This window comes from Oryctolagus cuniculus, chromosome 6 (assembly GCF_051225735.1).
Source record: "Oryctolagus cuniculus isolate XC-2025 breed Fujian yellow rabbit chromosome 6, ASM5122573v1, whole genome shotgun sequence".
Lineage (NCBI taxonomy): Eukaryota > Metazoa > Chordata > Mammalia > Lagomorpha > Leporidae > Oryctolagus > Oryctolagus cuniculus.
This window is the reverse complement of record NC_142872.1, coordinates 33,550,649-33,576,364: the sequence shown is the minus strand read 5'-3', so window position 1 is coordinate 33,576,364 and position 25,716 is coordinate 33,550,649. Positions and strand designations below refer to the sequence as shown.

At 37.2% G+C, this 25,716-nt stretch overlaps 1 long non-coding RNA gene across 1 annotated transcript in view; it reads left to right on the top strand.

The window, feature by feature from the left end:
• The window catches only part of LOC149126095 (uncharacterized), a 224,054-nt gene extending 207,590 nt beyond the window's left edge, over nucleotides 1–16,464 (top strand). Inside the window, exons 7-8 of the long non-coding RNA XR_016235347.1 lie at nucleotides 14,506–14,644; nucleotides 16,235–16,464. This is a non-coding gene — a long non-coding RNA (uncharacterized LOC149126095). The remainder of the gene's footprint in view (nucleotides 1–14,505; nucleotides 14,645–16,234) is intronic.
• Nucleotides 16,465–25,716: the final 9,252 nt, after the last annotated feature.

Here is a 25,716-nt window from a genome sequence, read left to right as displayed (position 1 = left end):
ATCGTAATAGAAAAGCATATTTGCATCTACTAGGGCATGAATTGGCAAGTATCTGTGTCTCCTTTAAGAATCCACATAGCACAGTGTTGGAATTCTCCACCACATATTCATTAGTGTGACCCCTGCAGAAGCCAATGATCTTGGAAGGCAGTAGTACAATGTTATATGTGTTACAGGCAGAATTAAGTCCTGAAAAAAGGTGTGTTGCAAATTTAACCTTTAGTACCTCAAAATGTTCTTTCTTAAATATAGGCTCACTGCAAACATAATTGGTTAAAATAAAGTTGAGGTCATACTGTAGTAGGGTAGGCCTTTATTCTAATTCTGTTCTCTAATTCTATTCTCTCTCTCTCCCCCACCACTCCGTCTCTGAAGCTCTGACTTCCAAATAATTCTTTAAACACATTTTTAAAAAACAAAAGCAATATACATGAGAAAAAATTATCATGGAAAAGCATTTAGACACACAAGGAAACAACTCCATGCAATGAAGGAAGAATCCGATGTGATGAAGAAGGGAGAAATTGAACTTCTGCCTTCAAACCAAGGATTGACATACATAGCCGGCAAACAATGTGAAGTGAGGAAGATACAAAATAGGATTCTCTCCTACAGACTACAAAGACAGCATAGTACTAAGGGCACTTTGGTTTCTGATTTTTGGCCTCCAGATTTATGAAGAAATACATTTCTGTTGTTTTAAGCTAGTTGGTTTTCTGTACATTAGTAGTGCAAGGAAATGAATACAACAAGCTCAGCAAATAGTCATAACCAACAAACAGCCAGATCTCAATTGCTGTGTGAAGTATTGTTCTTTTGCTACAGCAGATTAATATGGCCTTGGCTTTATAAAATATGATCAATCAGTTCCTTTCCATCTCAATCCAAAAATAAAAAATAAAGTCAGAAACTCCTCATATCCACATGCACCAGACAGCAGCGTATATCCTTTTCTCCTACAGCTAGCTTTGGAGGATGTACTTCCTTTCACAGTATCTCATGGCAGGTTAAAATGACTGGGTTATTGCACCCCATCCCCACCTCATGCAGTCACCAAATGCAGGCTGCCCTGGAAGGAGAATGGCTGTTCATGTCATGGGCACATGGATCCCAGGCTGCCTATAAGCACACTGCCCACAGACAGGAATCAAGTTCTTCTCTGGTACAGGATCTGAACATTTATTGCTGTGTTTACTACAGTCCCTCTATTGTGCATTTGGTCTACTTCTGTAAGGCACTTTTTTTTTTCCTCAAGAAAGCTTTTATTTAATGAATACAAATTTCATAGGTACAGCTTTAGGAATATAGTGGTTCTTCCCCCCATAACTCCCAGCCCCAAACCATCCCACCTCCTACTCCCTCTCCCATCCCATTCTTCATTAAGATTACTTTTTAATTATCTTTATATACAGAAGACCAACTCTATACTAAGTAAAGATTTCACCAGTTTGCACCCATACAGACACACAAAGTATAAAGTACTGTTTGAAAACTAGTTTTACCGTTAATTCTCATAGAACAACTCATTAGGGACAGAGATCCTACATGGGGAGCATGTGCACAGTGACTCCTATTGTTGATTCAACAATTGACACTCTTCTTTATGACGTCAGTGATGTCTCAAGGCTCTTGTCATGAGCCTCCAAGGCTCTTAAAGGAAATACTTGCTCTAAAGCTTGCTGCCAGTTCATTCTAGTTTTTGTTCAGACTGGCATTGTTGTTTGACTTCTTTTCTGGCGTGATCCTTCTTTCGCTCCCTTTCTTTAGGAGTGTTGATTCCTGATAAATATCTAGTTCCAAAATTCTCTCTCAGCATATTTTTCAGGAGAACCAAAAGAAATTAGTTCCTTCACAGTTTTGAAGGCCAAAAATTACAAACCACACCATGAGAAGAATTTAAAACTTGTATGCATCTACTATTATGGCCTTGAATAATATGAAGAAAAACATTAATAGCTCTATAATGTGAAAAATTCACCCTTCAATGAGATATTTTAACATGCCTCACTATAGAAGTACATTAAATAGAATAGCTAGTAAATATAGTGTAGCTCTAAGAATTGTAGTAAAAAAAAAACCTTGATTTATAGAATAGAGTATTGCACTTCAAATACAAAACACTCATTCTTACAAGAACTTAAGAAAATCTCATAATAACCTGAACATATTTGAAAGGATTACTATAGTAAAGACCATATTCAGGGAATGAAAATGCAATAAAATTAGAAAGCAATGAATGAATAAAGAAAAAAGCTCTATATATATATTAAAATTTAAGGAACTCAGAGGCCAAAAATAAAATCATAACACAGATCAGAAAATACTAAAAACTGAGTTTTAGGAATTCCACTTCCAAACATAGTAAGATCAAGTTTACTGAACTTAACAACTGGCAATAAACAACTGTCAAATTAGACAAGATGTTTCAGACTCTGGATAACAGATACAGTAGAAGCAGAAATGTGATCTTTGGGAAAAAAGAGGAACACACATAAATCTTACTCTTCCTACTGTGGTACAGGAAAGAGGAACATGAGCTGACCTGAGGAATTAGAGGTAGAGTAAAGCTAACTTATTAGCTGTTAATTTGAGGGCACATTACAGGACAAGAGGCATATGACCACCGAAATCATCAATGGGGTTTATCATCTGTCCTTGGTTGGATTGTGCATGTGTAGCATAAGATGCCAGTGAACATAACAGAGAAAAACTGATTATATGCTAGAAGAGGAACAGAAGTAGCAATAGCAGTAAAGCAAACATTTCAGAGAAAAAGGAAACACAAATGACCCATAAATATTAAAAGATGAATTAACTGATACAAAATGAAAATAAAAATGCTTGGCACTCATTTACTTACTCTCTCACAAAAAAAAAAAAAAATTCAACTAACAAAACCAAGTCCAATATTAGGTGTTGGCAAGGTTAGAGCAATTAATATTCTCATACAGTGAAATGGGAAGGTCATTTGTTAAAAATACTTTGGTAACAGATTAGGCATTAACTGGCAAATCTGACTTAGTAATTTCGCCCCCAGGAATGTATTTAAGCAACTCTTATTTGCCCTGGTGGTATGGATATGATGATCCAGGGCAGCACTGCTCATAAAAAGTTTAAAAAAACAGAAATATGAAAAGCTTATTCAACATTAAATACAGTATGATTTTGTTAACATAAAGAAATATTATACACCAGTGAGAATGGATAAATCTCATCTACATGTTTACAAAAATTGAACACAAAACAAAGCTATGACAAGTTTTTTGTAAACTATATGGACCATGATGAGGTATACTAATATGTAGCCAATATATTAGAGAGAATATGCAAGTAGACTACAATATGCAATCATTATGTCATAAGGAAAATTATTAATAAAGCAAGAGAAATGTAAAAAAAAAAAAAACCAGGCTATTTATTACCGTTAAGTGGGGAAAGGGAGCAACATGATTAGAAAAAGGACACAGAATAAAGGATACAGAAAAAATGATATATCCATATACTCTAATGTAAGTGATTTACTCGCTTGATAGGTCACAGTTATTTATTGTTCTCTTTTTTATTACTTGCTCACTTATATACCTTTACTTAAATATGTGTATAAATAATATACACTTTATGTATTTTAGAATGTATATTGTAAGATAAAAGATAATTTTGTGAGGAATTAAGATTCAAATCCATGGAGAATTATGACAGAGCTCATGATCTTATTCAGAAATATATACTAAATTTGTAAATGGGTGCAGTTCCCCTCACATTTGTTTTCCTTTAAAAGCTTTCTTCAGACTCTCTTCATATTTTATGTAGGATTTTGAGCCAACTTATTCAGTCACCAACATATGTTACTACTACATCAGTCAGATGTAGTCACTTCCCATTAATTGTCTGTTTTAAAATTCCTAGCAAACCTCTGTGGTAAACAACCTCAGTATTTCCAACTTATGAACAGACAAATACTGGAGAGGCCACACAGATAAAAAGGAGCAGGATCCAAGCTCTGCTTTACCTGTCTCCAAAATGGGCAATGCTGAGTATCACCAGGAGTGTTTCTTAGAAAGGCAGGGGCCAGCCTTCTGACACAATGAGGACAGCCACTGCCTTCAGTGCTGACATCCCACGTAGGTACCAGTTCACGTCCGAGCCGTTCCACTTCTGATCCAACTTCCTGCTGATGGCTTTGGACAAACAGAGGGAAATGGCCAAGAGTTTGGACCTCTGTCACCCACATGGGAGGCCCGGGTGAAGCTCCTGGATTCAACCTGTCCATTTGGGAGATAAACCAGCAGATGGAAGATGTTTCTGTTTGTGTTTCTCTCTCTCTCTCTCTCTCTCTCTCTCTCTCTCTCTTTTTCCCCACTTTTTTTTTTTTTTTGGACAGGCAGAGTGGACAGTGAGAGAGAGAGACAGAGAGAAAGGTCTTCCTTTTGCCATTGGTTCACCCTCCAATGGCCGCCACAGACGGCGCACTGCAGCCGGCGCACCGCGCTGATCCGAAGCCAGGAGCCAGGTGCTTCTCCTGGTCTCCCATGGGGTGCAGGGCCCAAGCACTTGGGCCATCCTCCACTGCACTCCCTGGCCACAGCAGAGAGCTGGCCTGGAAGACCGGGACAGAATCCAGCGCCCCGACTGGGACTAGAACCTGGTGTGCTGGCACCGCAAGGCGGAGGATTAGCCTAGTGAGCTGTGGCACCAGCTTCTTCCCCACTTCTAACTCTGCCTTTCAAAATAATAAAATCTTTTAAAAAGAGTAGTTTTGTGTTTTTCCTTTTCAAAGGTAAATACACTGATCTATATGTAGTTTTCATAACTGTTGACTATTTTACTTCCCTCATTTCCAAATATTGCCCCTTTTGTATAGTTGGCTAGCATATACAATATGCAAATAACAAACTCCATTGACCATGGTCTTAGTTTATTAGTTTTAAAATTATTTATTTGAAAGACAGCAAGACAACACTCTTCAAATGGCTGAAACAGTCACGCTGGGGTAGGAAGAAGCTGTGAGTCTGGAGCTCAATCCAGATCTCCCATGTGAGCAGCAGGGATCCAGCTACTTGAGCTATCACCTGCTATCTCTCCTGGTGTGCATTAGAAGGAAGCTACCTGGAGGCAGAGCTGGGACTCAAACCAAACCATTCCAACATGGCATGGATTCAGGCATCCCAATCAGTGTCTTAAAGAATAGCTCAAACCCTTGCCCTCACTCCCATTTTTACTTTTTGGAAAGCACTGTCTTTGCCATGTAAGCAAAAAGAAAAATGTAAAATTAGATAGGAATATACTTAGTAAATTAATTTATATGATTTTTGTAAGTGTAAAAAATAAAGCCAAAATGATTGCCAAGTCCTGAGCATGGGCAATGGCACACCCTGGCTATGGCAACTAATTCTTTAAGTCTTGTTCATATCTTCCTTTCTGTAATCTTTCAATTCATTTCAAATTGCACTAATTTCTGTATTTGTGTAAGAGTTTTCTTTCATTTGTGTCTTTCTAAAGAGGTGAAAGAAGACAGAAAAAGACTCTTCAATGCCTTATTTTTGTCACTTTACTTGATAGAAAATTTGAGAAACATTTAGATGGAGTTGATTCTTCAAATGTCCTGAATTTCTATTCTTGAAATACAAATTAATATTAATAATTTTTAAATGATTAATCAGAAAACTGGAAAATATAACATATTGCAGATTTATAAAGAAATAGCTTAAAATAAAGTTAGTCCACCTTCATATTCAAATATAAAGTGGACCAAAGTTCTATCTTCTATATCAATTTTTCAAAGGTTAAAATAAACGCATAAATTCCTATTAAACAGTTTGGGGCTGGAAGTTCTTGGACTGGACAGACAATATACATATGCACATACATACATGTAAATTGCTTTAAGTTGCTGATGATTTTTAGGTGTTAAAATAACATCACTGTGACTTTAACAAGAACTTGAATGGCGTGACCCTAGATTTATTTTCTTTTCATTTTTTTATCTTAGCAAGACTTCCTGTTCTCTCAAGTCCTCTGTGTTTTTCTCTCTAAATGTATGTCTAGCGACATATTTTATCACTATTGTGGGGAGCAACTCGGACTAGACTAAGTTACTGGAATTAAGACTTATTCTATGCATCTGTTCTCCCACAATATGGCGCTGGGAGAGGAGTAAACAACTTCTACACAGCTGCCTCTCTTTGGAGGAGAGCAGCGTGCTCGGCGTGTGGGTAGCAGAGTTGGGATTGGTGGAAGAGGACTATAAAGGAGGAGAGAGAGACAACATGCACCAGGAACATCCGGATAACATCTGAGCATCCCCAGAGAGAGCCAGCCGGCGGTGTGCCACTCCCCCGCAGAAGTGGGGAAAGTGGCAGGGGGAGCCGCCCTTCCACGGAGGTGGAAGGATCGGCAGCCAACCCGGGGAGGACCAGCAGCAAACCCGGGAAGGGCAGAGCAGACAAAAGAACAGCGCAGGGTCCTGTGTCATTCCTTCGCGAATGGGGGAGCGACAACTATCCCCCCACCACCCAACATTCACCACTTCTCAGCAATACTTTTCAGAATGGGTTAATTTCTCAGTAAAATTGTTGCACATGCTGTCAAGGTGGCTTGAGCAGATTCACAGTGTCATACTTCTTTGTACAAGTTCCTTTAGGGAAGAAACTATCTATTTTCCCTACAGTTTAACTAAATGACTTTAAATCAGTCTCACTGGCTGTGAATTAGCCATTTTGGGTCTCATGCCCATCTCAGCATCTAGTGCTATGCTCACGATATAACATCCTGAAAAAATCAGAAAATCAGAAAATTGGCACCAAATCGTTGAATTGGGTGTAAAATCAATTCTAATTATATTCATGGCTAGGAAGTACAGAGTATTGCTAGTCAGAGAAACTGGGATTTGAATGTGACAGAGGCAAACATTACATGCCTCTTGAAATATTTATGTAAAAATTCAATCAAAATATGAGCATATAAATACTGTCACCCTGGATGAAATCATGGTGGACAAATACAGAATCCTGTCTCTGAAGGAGGCACCAGGGAACAGGGTTAGCAGCAATGGTTACTAGTTACAATGTGATTCTTAGAAATTGGTCATTCCCTAAATCATAATCAACAATTCAACTTTAATTGAATTTACCTACTTGTAATTTTTCACCAATAAACTTAGTTGAAACGCAATGTAATTTTCATAATACTAGAATCTTTACTAGAACATCTGACTAAGAGTCTAGTTGTTGAGTAACACTGGATTCATTTCAGACCAAGCTGAATTACCCACAATGGATAAACATATTTTAAAAAATTCTTGACTTACAGCTGTCACTGATTCTTGGTGTGTTCCTCTATGTCATGTGCAGAGAAAAATCAGATACCTGGTACTTGTACATCAAAATGCCGCATTCTATGAAATTTCTTCTGCTTCAAAGTAACCCCCTTATAATCTAGTTAGATTTGCCGGCATTATTTCAAACAGTAGTTCCTATGTTCATCATAGGTACAATGCTCACCATACCAAAATGTCTACTTTATGATTATTTTAAGAGAGATTCCATCTTGCTACCAAGAAAAATTGCTTCCACATAAGCAATAAGTATTTTTTGTATTATGGGTACTGCAATCTGTACACCTGACCCCTTTTCCCTTTTGCCAAAAGGTTAAATCCAAATTTTACATGTGTCCATACACAAAGATACAGATCATGAGTGGAAAACATTGTGCAATAATTCCCCTGTCCTGTGTCAGTACAGATACCACTAATCAGACACAGTACTACTGTCTGAAAAGTAGCCTCAGATTCCTCCTTAGCACAGGTCTCCTGGCAACTGCTACTGATCAGTGAGAGTTAGAACAAGTGATTAAAGTAATTTTGCATTCTTGGAACAAAGCATCATGGTTTACATTTTAAGCCCCATTTGGGGCAACCTTTTATGTTTTCCTGTTTCTTTTTTCCTTCTGTATATTATTACCAGTTGAGATTCCATTGTCTTTCATATATTCACCCTTACAAGTCACTTTAAATTCTGTCCAGACCAATAATGTAGAAATCAGTCAAAGCACAGCTTTTGAAAACCCTCAAGGAGCTCTCACTGTTTTAGGAACTGAGAAAAATAAAAAGGCAAATTATTCAAAGTATTACAACTTCTATGATAGGAATTGATCACATGGATAGGACCGTAAGTCGAAGGCATCCCATAAATAAGAACAAGTGCCTGGTAATGACAATAGATAGAATTACAAAGGAGAGAAGGATCTGACATGAGAAGCAGTCCACACAGTGACTCATACAATGACAAACGCCCTAACCAGCACTCTGACCTCAGAATCAGCTCCTAAGGCATTTGGACCTGACTGAAAATACCATGAGAGCATTTCAGGCATGGAAAGCCAAGACACAGTGGGAAAAATAGTTCTGCATGAAAGATCTCTGTGAGTGAGAACCCAGTGCAAAGAAGGGACTGTCAAAGAAGGATGTACTTTTCTCTGAAGGGAAGAGAGAACTTCAACTTTGCATATGGCCCTGTCTATTTAAACCGACAGAGTTTGTGGACTCAGAAGGCTTCCGTAACCTTGGCAGCTCATGTCAAGAGCCTCAGATGATCACTGACATCATAAATAAAAGTGTCAGTTGTTAACACCAGGAGTCACTGTGCACTTGCTCCCCAGGTTGGACCTCTGTCCTTAATGAGATGTACTATGAGAATTAACAGCAAAACTTGTCTTCAAACTGTACTTTATACTTTTTGTGTTTCTGTGGGTGCAAATAGTTGAAACCTCTACTTATTATAGAGTTGGTATTTTGTATACAAAGTCAATTAAAAATGAATCTTAATGGAAAATGGAATGATAGAGGGAGCGGGAGGTGGATGGGAGTGTGGGTGGGAGGGTGGGAATGGAGGGAAGAAATATTATATCCCTAAGAGCTGTAATATGAAATTTGTATTCATTAAATAAAAACCTTCAAAACAAAAAATAAATAAAACTTCTATGATAAAATATATAGTAACTAGAGGAGATTGGCATAAAGCTCTTTTTAAATCGAAGGTAATGGAATTAGAGAATACCTAGTGAAAGAAATTACTACTCTACATGGACAAATGGGTATTAACAAAGTTTGGCAGAGAAAACTTGTTATTAATGGCAGATAGAGTAGCCTGCTATGGTACTCAGCATTGCATTATTCAAGTTAGAGATTTGCTTTAAAGTTGTGTTTCTTCAAATGTGACACATGTACAAAGTGAGATGATTTTAAAAATTACATCCAGTGCTGTTTCAGTTACAAATAGCATTAAAAAAAAAAAAACCTGTCTAAAAATAGATAAAACAGGAAAAAGGAATGAATGAAGAAAAAGGAATGAATGAATTATACATTTGTTTAGTCCAGGCAGATTTCATGTATAGATGAATTAGTGATTTCCATTTCTAGGAGGGCTTATGGATGCAGGGAATTTGATGAAAGGGTGAGATAGGAGGTCAGATCCAGCAAGATTAAGAATCTGCAGAGATTCACATAGTAGAAGCTGAAAAGCGCAAAGGATTCAATGGTTCTTCATTGTGGTCTACTTTCTGACTCCCTTTCACCTTATAAACTTGAAATATCACAGAAGTAAATTTCTATGGCCTTAGAAAACAATAACAACCTCTAATTTGATTTTTATTTGGCCTTCACAGTTGTAAAATATAATTCAAAATGGATCAAAAATGTACCCTATATATAGTATATTATGATGTACAGGCTTTCATAAAACTTTGTTACCTCTATGTGACATTCAAATAAAGTGAAGTTTGAAAAGATAACCAGTTCCCCAATGTCCAGTCTCCACATATACGAGTCCAAAGCCAGGCAATAAACAGCAGACGTCTGCCTTGCTGTGCAATACCTCCAATGAGATATAGAAAATTTTCCTTTGTATATTTCAAGAGATTTTACACATGTCATAAAGGAAAATATGCTCCAGTGAAACATAACTTAACCACACATACATGTGAGCAGGAAATTCATCAACTTCCCACCCAGAGAGGCTGATGTAAATCTCACACAAGATTCCAAGGCAAGAGGAAGAACTTGACTTGAATCGCAAGTCACTGTTATCTCCTCTCTCTAGAATGGGCCAGACAGGTGATACTTATTCAGGAAGCATTTGATCATAAATCTGTATCAGTTAGGGAATTTTAACTGTAAGTTGTAGAGAACTCAACTGAGATGGGCTTACCCACTATGGAGAATGATCAGTTCAAAAGCCCAAAAATTTAGAGGTAGGATGGTCTTCATGACAAACTTATTTAATCTATGGTCTCTGTATCAGTTTTCTCTTGGCAATGCCATGTTCTATGTGTGTGTTTCCTACTTTAGCGACACAAAGGACAATGTTCAGAGGACCAACACAACAGTCAGCATTAGGTCTGGCCAACATATATCTCTGGTTCTTACTTGGTGCATGTTTATATGTCCTGCACCTTTGAACTTAGATGTGGTCCTAGGACTCATTTTGGAAGTGAAGGTAAATGGAACTGATGTGAATCATTTCTGGAGTAGGCTCTAAAGGCCATTTTTCTCTGCTACAGTGAGGAGCAGGGTGAGGAACCTTTTTTTCTGCAAATAGCCATCATTCAAAGGCCATATAAAATTATTAACTTAAAAGTTAGCTTGTTTTATATATATATATATATATATATATTAGCTTGCTATGTATATATATGTATGTGAGTGTGTGTGTATATATAAATATACATATATATTTGTGTGTGTGCATGTGTGTGTGTGCCATTCCTCACCACTGGTGGATAGTGGAGTCACCACCAGCCATTGTCCTAGACAGAAGATAGCACAGAGGAGAGCCTCCAACAAACTTTTGATGGAAATTAATGTGAAAAGTACGTAAGTCTTTATTATTATAGCCTACAATAACCCAGTTATCTGTAACAATGCACAAGGAAAGCCAACTCCTGGTTGGTCTCTCCAAAAAATCAAGGACATCTTTAATACAAATCCCCCTGAATCCTCTCGTTACAATGGCTGGGTGTAAATTCCTCCTATCAGCTCAATTACTGGCAAAGGGGAAACTTGCCCTGGCAATGGGGAAACAAGGCCATCTGTAGATCTTGGATGTTGGATTCAGATTCCTTTGAGGCTAAGGAGATACATGTGAGTATATGAAGTCATGAATAAAAAAGGATTTTGTTAGGTATGAACAAGGATATTTACATTTACATGTCAATGTAAGCACATTCTTTCATTCTGTTTGAAGAGATACTTAATAACATGTCTCAACCTTAACCAGTAGGAATTTCATCTCATTTGGACCATTTACAATAGAAAACGGCCATCTCAAATAATGCATTTATTTCCTATCTTTCATTTTGTACAAGAAATAGGGCAGGAAGATGATTAGTTGTAAATTTAGTTTTTATAAGTCATGGGTAAAATATCCACATAACAAATTCCAAATAAGAGAAAATCCAAAATTCTTACTGGATTCACTAGAAGAACTATGCAGAAATTTGGCAAATGATGAGGGCAATCTCTGAAATTATAGTTTGTAAATTTTTTAATTAATTTTCATCTCAAATGGTCATCCTCTCAGATATTTCTTAATATGCAAAATACCCACTGCAAATACAAGATCATTTTGATACAAAAAGTTTCTCTAGAACAGAATGTATAGAAGTAGTTTCTTCTCTAACATCATATGTGAGTTAACTTGACGAACCAAAGTGACTGCATTTTTAAACAATAAAAAAAGCAGCCTCCATTTCCCATAGCAGACCCAGGTCCTTGTAAAAGCAGGCATTCAGGCATTCCAGAGATACCAAAGCTTACCAGGGACAGCTAGCTCTGTAGACCAAGGACAGCACAGTAGAGATTGCTGAACAAAGTAACTCCCTGTGCCCAAAGCTTCCCTGCTGTATGTAACTCTTTTCCTGCTGATGTAGCCCTTTTTTCCTTTAAAAACTCTCCCAAACAAAGACCGAGCCTCACTCCTTCCTCCACTGTGCCGGTTGGTTGGATGGGGTCCCTGTCCTGGCTTGTACTCCCAAATAAACCTTGCTTTTGCAGTTCGGTGTGATCGACTCTCTAGGGGTCTCTGCAGGGATCTAACAATCTGGGCACAACATATTTTTTGGTGACCAACAAACTCATTCAAAGTTTCAACATTAGAATGAATTACACTGAGGGAAAGTCACTGTGTTTATTTCATCCTGAAAGTTTAAGCATAAGATCTTAACACAGTAGCAAATAACTTATGTTTATTGTACTCTAAAAGGAATGACAGAAAATTGTTAAAATGCTTCTTTAAGATGTACTGTATCTACAGGGATGAAGAGTTACTTTCTAAGATTGTTTATTTCATGCTGACATGTGTAATTATTACATCATTACTTAGCAACTTGAGATGAAATCTTTCATCTATCTTGGCTATAGCTTTTCATTCTAAAATGACACAGAATAAATCTTCTCTTCCTCAGATTAATATGTAATGCTAATTTTAGGTTGAAATGAAAAAAGAAGAAGAAAGTCACTGATAAATACAAATGAATTTTTAAATGAATAATTTGCTTAGGCATGCTTTATAATACACATTTATCCATATTTACTCTCCAATTTTTAATCTCAAACATCCACAGCAGGAATGACAAACAGAAATTTAATCATGCTTCTCTGTTTAAAAGACTCCAAAGGATTTTATCTTACCTTAGGATAATGTCTAAACTTCTCTACAGGGTTTATAAGGTCCTCATTTCTCAATTTTCACGTCCACCTGATATCCAACAATTCATTCATACTAAACAGCTTTTAGTACTTGGAAGCCACTCATTTACATTCATTCATTCTCATTTTTTTCCTCTTTTTCTTTTTCTTTCCCTCCCTCACTCCCCTGCCTCCACCATATTTAAGAGTCTTGTCCAGAATATTCCCTCTGGCCTGTGGCTCTGCAAAACTAATTCTGGTCTCCTTTCAACAATCTTCTCTCACGAAATCTCTAACCATCCAAATTTGGATTTGGTCATAGTTGGGTTCTCCCACAAGTTCTCACTGCATCTTCAAGTCTAATTAACACAGTCCTTGGTCATGTAATTATAACATAATCTTTGGTTATAATTTTAAATTAGTCATTAAAAGTCTTTTATGTGAAAACAGAAGCTACACACATATCATTTTCTCTTTTAGTTCTTTCTTCTATTATAAAACCTGGAGTATAGCTGATGTTTGATGAATATTTTGTAGATTTAGGGATAAACAGATGATCACATATGAATAATAAATGTAAGCCATTAAAATATCAATCATCCAAAAATATAATTATTCTGAATATATACTAACTATAAATGATCAGAGTAAACTAGTTTATTTTGGGAAGTTTCCAATAACCAAAGAAGATAGCAGAAAAAAGATTTTTTGCTAATTAACCTGTGAGACTGATGTGGCTGAGGTCTATATTCTATATTCAAATTTGACATCTCCTGGTACAAGGTAGATGCTCAATCATATTTTTGCTGGTGGACTTAAGTCTTTTTGTATTATGATGGATGCAAGTTTCTAAGGAGATGCAGTTCCATGGCATTTTTTAAAATATGCATGAAAAGGTTCTTAACAGATTCAACAATCCTTTCCAGTAACAGAAGGTCATAATTGGACCCCAAATCAGTGTTTTACTTCCTTTGGCAACGAGTGCATTAGGTTGAAAATGAAGAAGGCTGTTTTGAAATCCCACAACTAGGGTGAACCATTAAGCCACTACATGTTACCTCTTATGGAATAAGAGGTATTATCTTATGGGACAAGATAATAAAAAAAGCTAACCAAAGTGTAAATAAATGACCAAGAGATGTATGGTTTGCCTTGTAAACCTTAAGCACATACCCAGCTTTCCTTATTATTTTCCCAATGTAGACCTAAAAAATAATTAGTCAGAAAAGAAACCTCAAGCTGCATTTTATGTAATCAATGCCATGAGTTACTCCCTAGCCCCATTGCACAAAGGCTGTTTCAACCTTGAATGTGGCCTTTTGTTTGAATGTATTACCATATGTTCCCAAATTGCTATGCAAAGACGAATTGTTCCACAGTCTCCTATTAATATTTTGCCTGGGCATAATGTTCATTATTATTTGTCTAAAATGCCCCGAATTGCCAAGTGATTTTTTAAAGTTATTATTAAGTTTTGCAAGTGGAATCTGTATTTCTGTGACTGAATTGCACAACTGAAATACACGAAAGCATCATAATCTGAGCTAGGATAGCACAGCAAGACATAAATGACAAGTGTCACTATTTGGCAAAAGGGACTGAGACTAAAATCTAGAAAGTAGGATTCAAATGTATTTTTTACTTGTTTCCATTGCCCTACCATTCATTTTCAACTCATTTGTCTTGAATTAACTCCGTCAAATGATCTTACAGGGAATTTAAATCACTTGAACAATACTCATTCCAGAATTTCTGCAAAGGGTAGCATATGTCCCTAGTAAAACATTTAAATTAATGGTTTCAATTCTTCCTTTGTTTTCTTCAAGGACACAACCTGGGTGACTCCAGATCTCAGAGGGTAGAAAGCAGCTAATTCAGAGAAGAGACCTTCATTCACCTCTTCTTCCAAATAGCCTGTATGACCCGCTTCTCTCTTCTTTAGAAGAGAGTATGCAGTACTCTACAGTAAGTTTATATGGAAACAACTATCAACAATGTACTGTGATAAACAACAACAAAATTAATGTCTCACATACACACACCCAAACCCACACATGGGATTTTATAACATACTTAGCAAAATGTTGAGAATGGGGCACAAATGGGACATCAAAACAGCACCACCTTTAATACTTCCGCATTGTCCTAACATAAGGTTGAAAATACTGTTTCCTTATCAGTCTCCCCCTCAAGGCTTGCCTTGGGGCACAGGAACTTCAGTTATTATTTATGTTTCCTCCAGTGCCTCCTGGGAACAGGAAGGCAAAGGATTAAAAATAGGAATTTTGGAATCCATTTCACTTGAATATAAACCCTGGCTGAAATGCTTAAAAGCCTGTGCTCACAATTATCCACATTTTCCACAGGGAAAAATGATACTGCATACTTCTTAGTGGTGGTATGAGGACCCAGTGACATTTTATACATAAAGTACATAGCTCTGTACCTAAATCATTAGTGCTCAATTAGACCATTAACATAATAAAAATAATGATGCTGAGGTACTGTGGATCATGAATACATTTCTCTAAACAAGAAGATATATACTTAGCCATATATTTAAATTAAGGCTTAGAGGTATTTATGGATACTCCCTGATCAGATAGATAATAAGGGACATAAAACAAAGATCCGTATAACTGCACAGCCTATGCTCTTTACTGCTCTGCCATATCTACACTACATCCTGAGTACCATGAGAAAAAGTCAATCTCTCGTAATACTAAAAAAAGCCCTCATTCTATTCTTTGTCCCAAACTCTAGCACCTTTGTTTGGTCAAGAATATTTTTGTCAAATGATAACCATGTCACCTGCCTGGAGAATACTTTACCTCTATTTTCTCAAATGTAAAATGGACATAATAATAAGTTTTCAGCAGGGTTAAGAAGATTACCTAAATTAAAAAACCTAAAACACTTAGATATTCCATGTCACAAAGCAGCATAAACTATATCTAGAACTGTTAGTATGATCATTACTATTACATGTTTAATTCATGTTTAAGCATGTAACTAAAAGCATTAAGAAAACACTATGGGGGTGGTGCTGTGGCGTAGTAGGTTAAGCCTCCGCCTCCGATGCCAGCATCCCACAGGGCTCTTGTTCGAGTCCTTGCTGCTCAACTTCTGATTCAGCTCCCTGCTAATGGCCTGGGAAAGCAATAGAAGATGGCCCAAGTGCTAAGGACCCTGCACTCATGTGGGATATCTAGAAGAAGCTCCTGACTCCTGGCTTTTGATTGGCCCAGTACCACCCACTGGGGCCGTCTGGGGAACTGAACCAGGGGGTGGAAGAACTCTGTCTCTGTCTCTGTATCTCTGCTTCTCAAATAAATAAATAAATCTTGGGGGGAAAAAAGAAAATGTTTTCTAAGTAACAGAGATAGAACCTGAAGTGACTTAAGCACATAGCGATTCTATTTTTTCTCAGGTAACAAAAGCTCTTAAAATGGGCAGCTCCTGGTTTTGGTTCTGAGGCTCAGTGATATCTTCAGGGGCAACACTGTTTTACTCCACTACATTTCACATGTTGCTCTTTTATTCTCATGGTAACAGGATACCCGCTAAAGACCCAGGATTAACACTTGAGAACAATTAAGGAAGATGGGAGAGGAAGAGACAAAAGAACTATCACAAGTAATGACTGTTTCACTCATCAGACCAATGAACTTCCTTTGAAGGACATCCCTGCTCCCATCTGAGGTACTCAAGCACCCACTCCCACTTCCCTCCCCTATCCTTTTCGCTTCTTGGACCACTCTGTTCTTGAAAAAAGCCCGTGTGTGTGTGTGTGTGTGTGTTTTCCACACATTTTAAATAAACTCACTTTGCACATCGTGAATAAAAAAAAATAGATATATCTACATGTGTCATTGACAAAACCTGCAGAAATGGCTTCCATGGAGGTCTAGGACAGTGTTTTAATTTCTATGTTGGGGACGGCCAAGAACAGTGGAATTAGAAACGGATGAGAGTTAGGCAACAACACCTTCCATCTGTATTTACTAAGAGAAACTTAGAAATATCTAGTAGCTTTAGCCTTTTCTTTCAAAAGTATTGACTGAAACACAGAGAAATTCTACTTGAATGATACAGAGAACATGTTTTGACTTGAGGAAGCAAGTTCAAGTCAACAGTGAACACTTTTAGATGCTTGTTTGTCCTGAGATTTATCTATAGAGAAAAGGCCCCAGCCCGCTTCAGAAGCCATACTTGCAAAAATGTGCACTCCTGCAAACACATAGCACCTAAGTCCTACTGGATAAATAAAGCCTGCTTGTGAAAACTGACCAATGACAGCCTGGAAGGTCTTCATTATAAACTGAATCCACAGATGCTCTACCTAATATGGTTACAAAATCATATCACCTGCCATGTCAATCATAAATTGATAAATAAAAGCACAGATATAAATTGTTGTGGGTTGATAAATTACATTTAAATTATATGTTTAATGTGATCATTTCCATTGGAAGTAGTGTTTGCTTTGTGTATTTTAAAGTTTTGTGGTTTTTCTCAAAAAATCTGTAATTTAAAATGACATAGTCTTAGATACACAAAAAGATATGATTAAAATATAACTCTAATGCTTCACTGTTTCCAAGAGTTATTTACTAAGAATGTTTTACAAAGTGAATTTTAATAGCAAAAGCAAAGTCATCATGTATTTAGCAGCTATATGTGAATAACCAAAATTATAGAGAATTAAGTAAATATTTTGTAAAAGACACTCAAGAAAAGTTAACAACACCCTCATTAAATACCTTTATTTGCATTGTTCTTTTTTGAGAATAAACTATATTACTGTTTGCTTCAGTCGCCACTTTAAGTTAAATCTCTATTACTCAAAACTAAAACATTACTTTCTATATATGTACAGTGCAAACAGAGATATTTAATATATTTCAAAACAATAGCTGACTTACCCCAAACAGTAGAGTTAGAAACATACCAGGGGATTCCAATTCAATCCCATCAAGGTGGCATGTATCAATGCCATCTCACTAGTCCCAGTGATCAATTTCTGTTCACAATTGATCATAATGATAGGACTAAGAACCAAAGGGATCACATAAACAAAAATAGTGTCTGCAAATACTAGCTGATAGAATAAAAAAGGGAGAGAACGATCCAACATGGGAAGTGAAATACACAGCAGACCCATAGAATGGCAGATGTCCTAAACAGCACTCTGGCCTCAGAATCAGCCCTTAAGGCATGCGGATCTGGCTGAAAAGCCCATGAGAGTATTTCAGGCATGGAAAGCCAAGATAATCTGGCAAAAAAAAAAAAAAAAAAAAAAAAAAAAACAAACCACCAACCTGAATGAAAGATCTCTGCGAGTGAGATCCCAGTGGAAAGAATGGGTCATCAAAGAAGGAGGTACCTTTCTCTGAAGAGAGGAGAGAACTTCCACTTTGACTAAGACCTTGTCTACATATGATCAGAGTTGGTGAACTCAAAAGGCTTCCATAGCCTTGGCAACTCCTGACAAGAGCCTAGAGTGATTACTGATGCCATAAACAAGAGTGTCAATTTGTTAAGTCAACAACAGGAGTCACTGTGCACTTACTCCTCATGTAGGATCTCTGTCCTTAATGTGCTGTACATTGAGATTTAATGCTATAACGAGTACTCAAACAGTATTTTTCACTTTGTGTTTCTATGTGGGTGCAAACTGTTGAAATCTTTACTTAATATATGCTAAACTGATCTGTATATAAAGAGAATTGAAAATGAATCTTGATGTGAATGGAAGGGGAGAGGGAGAGGGAAAGGAGAGGGTTGCATGTGGGAGGGAAGTTTTGGAGGGGGAAGCCATTGTAATCCATAAGCTGTACTTTGGAAATTTATATTCATTAAATAAAAGTTAAAAAATAAATAAATAAACTTAAAAAATAAAAATAAAAAAAAAACAATTTATGGAATGGGCTTCTGGTCAAGAAGTGTGGGGGACAAAAGGCTCTCATAAGGCCTGTGGAGAGGTCCATGTAACTCTGAGTTCAGATTTGGCCACTTTGCAACTCCAGGATCAAAAAGTCTTCACAATGCTTGGCTTACAGAAGGTTATTTATTTTTTTTTTTTTTTGACAGGCAGAGTTAGACAGTGAGAGAGAGAGAGAGAGAGAGAAAGGTCTTCCTTTTTCCATTGGTTCATCCCCCAAGTGGCTGCTATGGACAGCGCGTTGCGGCCGGCATGCTGCCCCAATCTGAATCAGTAGCCAGGGCCAGGTGCTTCCTCCTGGTCTCCCATGCAGGTGCAGGGCCCAAGGACCTGGGCCACTGCAGAGAGCTGGACTAGAAGAGGAGCAATCAGGACAGAACTGGTGCCCCAACTGGGACTAGAACCCGGGGTGCCGGCGCCACAGGCAGAGGATTAGCCTAGTGAGCTGCAGCGCCAGCCAGAAGGTTCTTAATATATCTCAGTCCCCTTCATATTTCCTCAGAAAAATCATCAGGAATTTGGCATCACAAGTCCGTCTTTAATTACTATAGATTACCATTATTTATCTGTACATTAGTTCCCATTTTGTTAAAAAAGATATTACATCCTTGATTCATAAAATTTATTTTGAAGATTAGTAGACAAACCTGTGATGGTTAATTCTGTATCAACCTGAAGGTTTTGTTAGGATGAGATTAACATTTAAATTCTTTTTTTAAATATTTATTTATTTTATTTGAATGGCAGAGTTACAGAGAGAGGGATAAGCCCAGGGAGAGAGAGATCTTTCATCTACAGGTTCACTCCTTAAGTGGCTACAACAGCCAGTGCAGGGCCAGACCAAAGCCTGGAGAAGGTACTTCAAGTACTTGGGCCATCTTCTGCTGCTTTCTCAGGCACATTAGCAGGGAGCTGGACCAGAAGTAGAACAGCTGGGAATCTAACCTGGTGCCCACATGGGATGCCCGTGTTGGAAGTGGTGATGCAACCCACTATGCCATGGTGCCAGCCTCAAACATTTAAATTCTTTCATTGTGGGTAATATATACTGATCTCCACAATGTCTGTGGGTCCCAGTTGATCACTTGAGGGCCTGATCTGTACAAAGAGCAAGAGGATTTCCCTTCTGCACTATCAACCCTATGGTTCTCCAGTTTGCCTGCCAACACACCGTTGGCTCTACTCAGTCTCCACCATGCTGGTCCACACTGAGGATTCTGAACCTGCCAGTCACTACAAATGCATCAGTCAATTCCTTAAAAGTAATAGATAGAGAAACATACACACAAACATATATACATCTATTGGGTATGCTCCTTAGGAGTTAACAAAACACCCTAGCGTGATAGTCATGCATTCCTCCTCTTTCTGATATCCTGGGGAAGCAGCCATCTTTCTTCCTCTTTCACACTGGTGGCTTTGAAGAAGCATATTACTGTGATTTCTAGAGCCTTAAGGGGACGAATTCTGCTAACAACCTGAGGGTATTTTCAAGTAGATACTTCCCTACTTGAACCTTCAGAAGAGAATGCAATCCAGCAAGCACTTTAATCTCCACCCTGTTAAACCCAACACAGAGGACCTAACAAAGCCAAGCTAGATTCTTGATGTCTGCAAACTATGAGATGGTATGTGTGTGATGATTTTAATGACAGCCTGCAGTAACTTTTGTTTTTGCAGCAATAGAAAACTTATCTACTCCTCATTGTGAAACAGTGAAATTCTAGCAATTTTTCCCTATTTGCTTATTAATTTGATTGCTATGCACTGGATGACTGTAACTTTAAAACTTCTGACCCAATATGCTGAGTTCTTTAATAATGGAAAAGCAAGTAAAGGATGAGAAACTGAAGAGAGTAGCTACAAACATGAATCATTAAACCAGTTCAGAAACAAGGATTGTAATAGTTTTATTAATTTTTCTTTGATATGATTACATTTACCAACTCTTTTGATTTTTTCCTCTATAAGTTACATGCCATCAAATATTGGTCTGTAAATCATATTTCACCCCATATACCAGTATTTAAATAGCATAATATTTCAGCAGGAACAGAACTCAGTTGGAAGAGCAATGAGTATCTTCAGGTGTAGATCAAGTATGAGAGATCTGTATCTCTTCTTGTAGGGAGAAATATATATGTGAACTGTATCTAGTTGTATATGGGATGATTGTATCATAGTACATAGAAGTGGGATGGGTTATTTTTATTTCAAACTAAAAATGGGTAAAGGGTGATAAGGCTAAAATGATAAAGGACACTGCCAGCACAGATGTTATCAACATAGCACCATCACCATCAACACTTTTTGTGTTAGAGATACAGATCCAATGGGAAAGTAATTTAACATGAAGGGTTGGCCCACGTAATTACAGAGACTGAGAAGTGCCTTAATTCACCATCTTCAAGCTGGAGTCCTAGGAAAGCCTGTGCCATAATCCAGCTTAAACCTATAGTCTTGAAAACCAGGGAAGCCAATGGTGCAAAAATCTCAGCCTGAGTCTCAAGATACAAAAAGCAAGAGCAATAACGTCTAAGGGCAGGGTAAGATGGCTGCTCCAGTTCAAGGAGAGGGGGAGAGAGAGATGAGGAGAAAGGAGAGAGACAGACAGATACCAGGGCTTCCTTAGAATATTAGTAGATCAAAGAAAATCCTCTTGCATTTTTGGTCTCTCAAATGCCCTAACAGATTGGACGATGCCTGCTCACACTGGTGAGGGTGGGTCTTCTTTACTCATCTACTGATTAAAATGCTGTTGCCTTCTGGAAACAGCCTCAGAGACACACACAGCAATAATGTTCTATCAGCTATCCATGCATTCCTTAGCCCAGGCAATTTAATACCTAAAATTAACCACAGCTTTTAAGACTGGAATATATGCTTCCTAGAATCCCCTGTACCATATACTCCAGTGTAGAATGTTCCAATGAGAACGAGTCATGTGTGATTTGGAAGACAAAATGGAAAGTTATGGCAGTCAGAAGTGGTAGGCTTCCAGATCTCCAGTTATGGTGCTGTAGAAACCTACACATAATAAGTGACTCTGTTTCCCAAATTCAGTGCTTCGGGCCATGTAATGACCATTTCTCCATCCCTCCAGATGTCTTCTGTATCCTTATACTCCCACATTTCTCCACAATTATGTGAGCTCTAAGTACCATATTTAATGTATTAGTCCCATGATACATAAAGTGGCCCTTCTTGGGCTTATGCATTATGTGAAATGCAGTAGACACTATGTTAATGTTAACTATTATTATTTCCAAGTATTCTTTGAGTAAATACATGTTGCCTTAAATCTGTCCTAATAATTTCATTGGCTTATTCAATAAAACATCAAACTATTTCCTAACAGGAGTTTCTTTTCTATTAGAGGACAAATAATTAAAGAAAGTCATGATTTGAGTCCAATTCATCTCCTGAAAAATGATTTGTTGTGTATCAGCGTAATGGAATGTCATCTAAAGAGAAAGCAGACACTTGTAGTGACAGCTGAAGATTTGTCAAACTGAACTTTCTGTGCTGTGATAAATCATTTTGGAGCATGAAAAAGTTTTTGCTCATTTATTTCATTTAGACAAGCTGGTTCAAGAGGAGTAGAGCTTAGACCCAAAAAGCACATCTCCAATAGGTCAAGAGTGTCAGGGACCTTGAAGGATTCTTCCATGCCAGGCCTATGCTATCAATATTAGCTAAAATAGTAATTTTTATTGTATTTAGAGGTCTTGTTGATTTGGGACTTGGAAGGTAGGAAACCACAAGATTTGGGTTATTCTATTACCACATGATAATTTAAATATGTTAAAAGTTGGATGAAAAAAGAAAATACAAGATGTCTTGATGAATATTTTGCTTTGTACCTTAAGAATTCTGTACCTGGTACTATTAGCATTTCCACTGGGTAATAATGCTATTAGAAAATGATGTAACCTGTCTCTAGGATCTCCAAGCTAGAAAAGGAAATTTGAATTGGAATGTCATTATATAACCATCTCGGGTTTTAAAAATAATGCAAAAGAACTCTTCAAACTCAAAAAATAGTGAGCAGGACTTTAACAATAGATAAAATTATTTTTGTCCAACCCTCTCCCCCAGTAACATAAAGGTTTCTACTGCTTACATATACTTTAGAAACAATTTCAAGAGATGAAACACACAAGTGAAATCTGGGAGGCAGTTATGATTCCAGTGACTGGGTTTATGCCACCCATGTGGGAGATTTAGGCTGGATTTCCATCTCCGGTTTCTGCCTGGCCCAGCCCAGAACATTGAAGGCAACTGGGAAAGTAAACTAGCACAGGGAAATTCTCTTTCTCTTTCTGCTTCCCAAATAATTACGTGTATTTAAGAAATTGACATTTAATTTCTGAACTTACTTAATATTAAAATGAATAAACTCAGGATTAGAAGTATAATGTACATTTAAAGGTACAATAATTACATATGTTGCAAAGAATATTGATTCATCCCAAATAAGCCACTCATGCAACCACCATCCAATCAAAAATAATAAAACATGGACAGGATCCCCAAATTTCCCACATCCTGCTTCTCTTACACTTATCCCACTTCTTCCTTAAAACACGTATGCTGACTTCTAATATCATAGATGAGTTTGAACATAAATGGAACCATATGGAATGTGCTCTTTTGTGTGACTTCTCTGCTTAATATAATATGTAAAGGATTTATCTCTACTGTTTCATTCAGTTTATTCTTTTAAATTGCTACAAGTATTGCATTGTATAAATCTTATATCTTATTTGTCCATTTTATGTTTATGAGAAACTGAGATGTTTCTAATTTGGGCTATTTATAATAAACACCCAGGTTCTAAACAGTTATAAAATTACTGTCTGAAGGTTGAGCATAGCTTAAATTATCGTAAGTCATATAACATGGGATTTTTCAGGGCTCAGCTTCATGAAGAATATGTGTTTCCTATTACTTACGGAATACTTCAGTGTTCCTCCAAAAAAAAGCTATCTATATCACAATAGATGAACATCTATATATTAATTGTTGGCCTTATTTCCCTCTTTGCCACCAAAAATGTATAAATAAATAAGTAAACAAGCATTCAATTCCAATGTTTCCAATGATAAGGAATTAAAAACAAACCAGTCCGATCAGGAAAGAATTAGGCAAAATCACACATTTTATGATACAACATTATCACTAATAATTGCAAAGCCTCTTTTACTTTATCTATCTTAAGGTAATAACTTCCTAAGGGACTTACTAACCAGCATCACGGGTAAAATGTTGGCAATAAATTCTGTCAACCTGTTTGTGAGTCCTACTTCAGGCAAAATGAAACCCTGTCTTGCCTGTGTGAGCTCACCCTATCCTATGTCCTCTCTTAATTGCCTTTCGGTATAACTTCTTCTACATGTGAGCTCCAAATACATGTTTTTTAAGAAGTAGTTTCTAAATACCTCACCAAAATATATAGGATATATTTATTCTTCATAACTTTAAATTTTATTATAGTGTTGGACTTCTAGTTCTGGTCATGATGGCACAACTGGCACTGGGCTATACTTTCTTCCCCAAATACTTAAAACTGGTTACCAATATTTCGGTTAACTGTTTTTAGGCACTGAACAACAAGCAGCACATCATAACAATTCCAGAAAAAAGAAAACTCAGAAGGTCAGTTCCATTTTTGTCACATCCCTCTGCCCAAGGAAAGTTTACTGAATGTTGCAGAGGGAGGTGGAGCGTACGTTGAGCATGGCAATGCCGTTTAATTGAGGGACCAGCGAGCAGATTGCAGGTGCTACGTGTCTGAAAAGGGCAGTCATAGAGAAGAAGCAGTTAAGTAGAAGGGGAAAAATGGTAAGTTTAGGAGAGGGAGGTTCCAGGTAATTATTTACCACAAATTGAGCTGCAAATATACAAGGCTAAACTTTTGAGGGTTTCCAGGGTGTGACTGCTATGGGGTTTGGGACAGAATGAAAATAAAAGAAACAAAATTGTGCTGGAAGTTAGTGTAGTTCTAGACCATTATGCATGAACAAACCTTGTTAATACCTTCACCATCTAGCTAAGACACCAAATAAACCACCAGAAAGGACTAAAACCATGACCTAAGGTGAGGTCTATATTAGATTTGTACTAACACTGACCAAACACAAACCTTAATTATAACACCACAGTTTCCAAATATCAGAGTTGAGTTTTGCCAAATTTGAACAATTTAATGAATACGTTATCCCAAATAAGTACGTTATCCCAAATGAATACATTGGGCTATCAACAACATATATGAAATACTTAACACCATAACTGGAGTAAACAAAATATATAGCAGCCTTAGTATCCCTTATGGGCACACTGAATAATTAAATGAGTCAAAGGACAAATGGTGGTTATAATGTATATCTGTTATCTTGTTTTCTATTATCCATTTGCACTGTCCAAGTACCCTTATGTCTTTCTGAAACAATTCAGAACTGTGGACTGTAATTTTGATGGGATTACCAAACCAAATACTCCACCCAACCCTGGATAAGTGATTGACTTCTCCAGGTGGATTGAGTTGGGCCTTCTCTCTCCTAAAACTTGTTATTTTAAGTGAAATAAGTACAGGAAGCAATCATAGTGAATCCATGTCAATACAAATGCCCTAATGACATAATCCATTACTTCCTCCAGTATATGTCTTCAAAAATTATATAATCATCCCGTTGTTTTGTTCTTTCTGAGACTGACTACCTTTTGATTTCTTCCTAAGACAACTTATATCATTACCAGTTGGTGTTCTTTAAAAAACAAAACAGGGGTGGGCTTTTTCTTTAGTGGTTAAGATGCCATTTGGATATCCATATTCCAAGAGGAGTGCTTGGGTTTAAACTCTGACTCCAATTCTGATTCTAGCTTTCTGCTAATATGCAATGTAGGAGCAGCAGGTGCTGACTCAAGTACTTGAGTCTCTGCCACTCGTCTAGGAGACCCCTAGTGAGTTTCAGTCATTTGGGAATAAACTCATGGGTGCACAGTCTCTGCCTGTCTGCATCTGTCTCTTTGCCTTTCAATTAAACAAAAAATAAATTTTTTCTTGTATAACACTAACTGACTCTCTTTA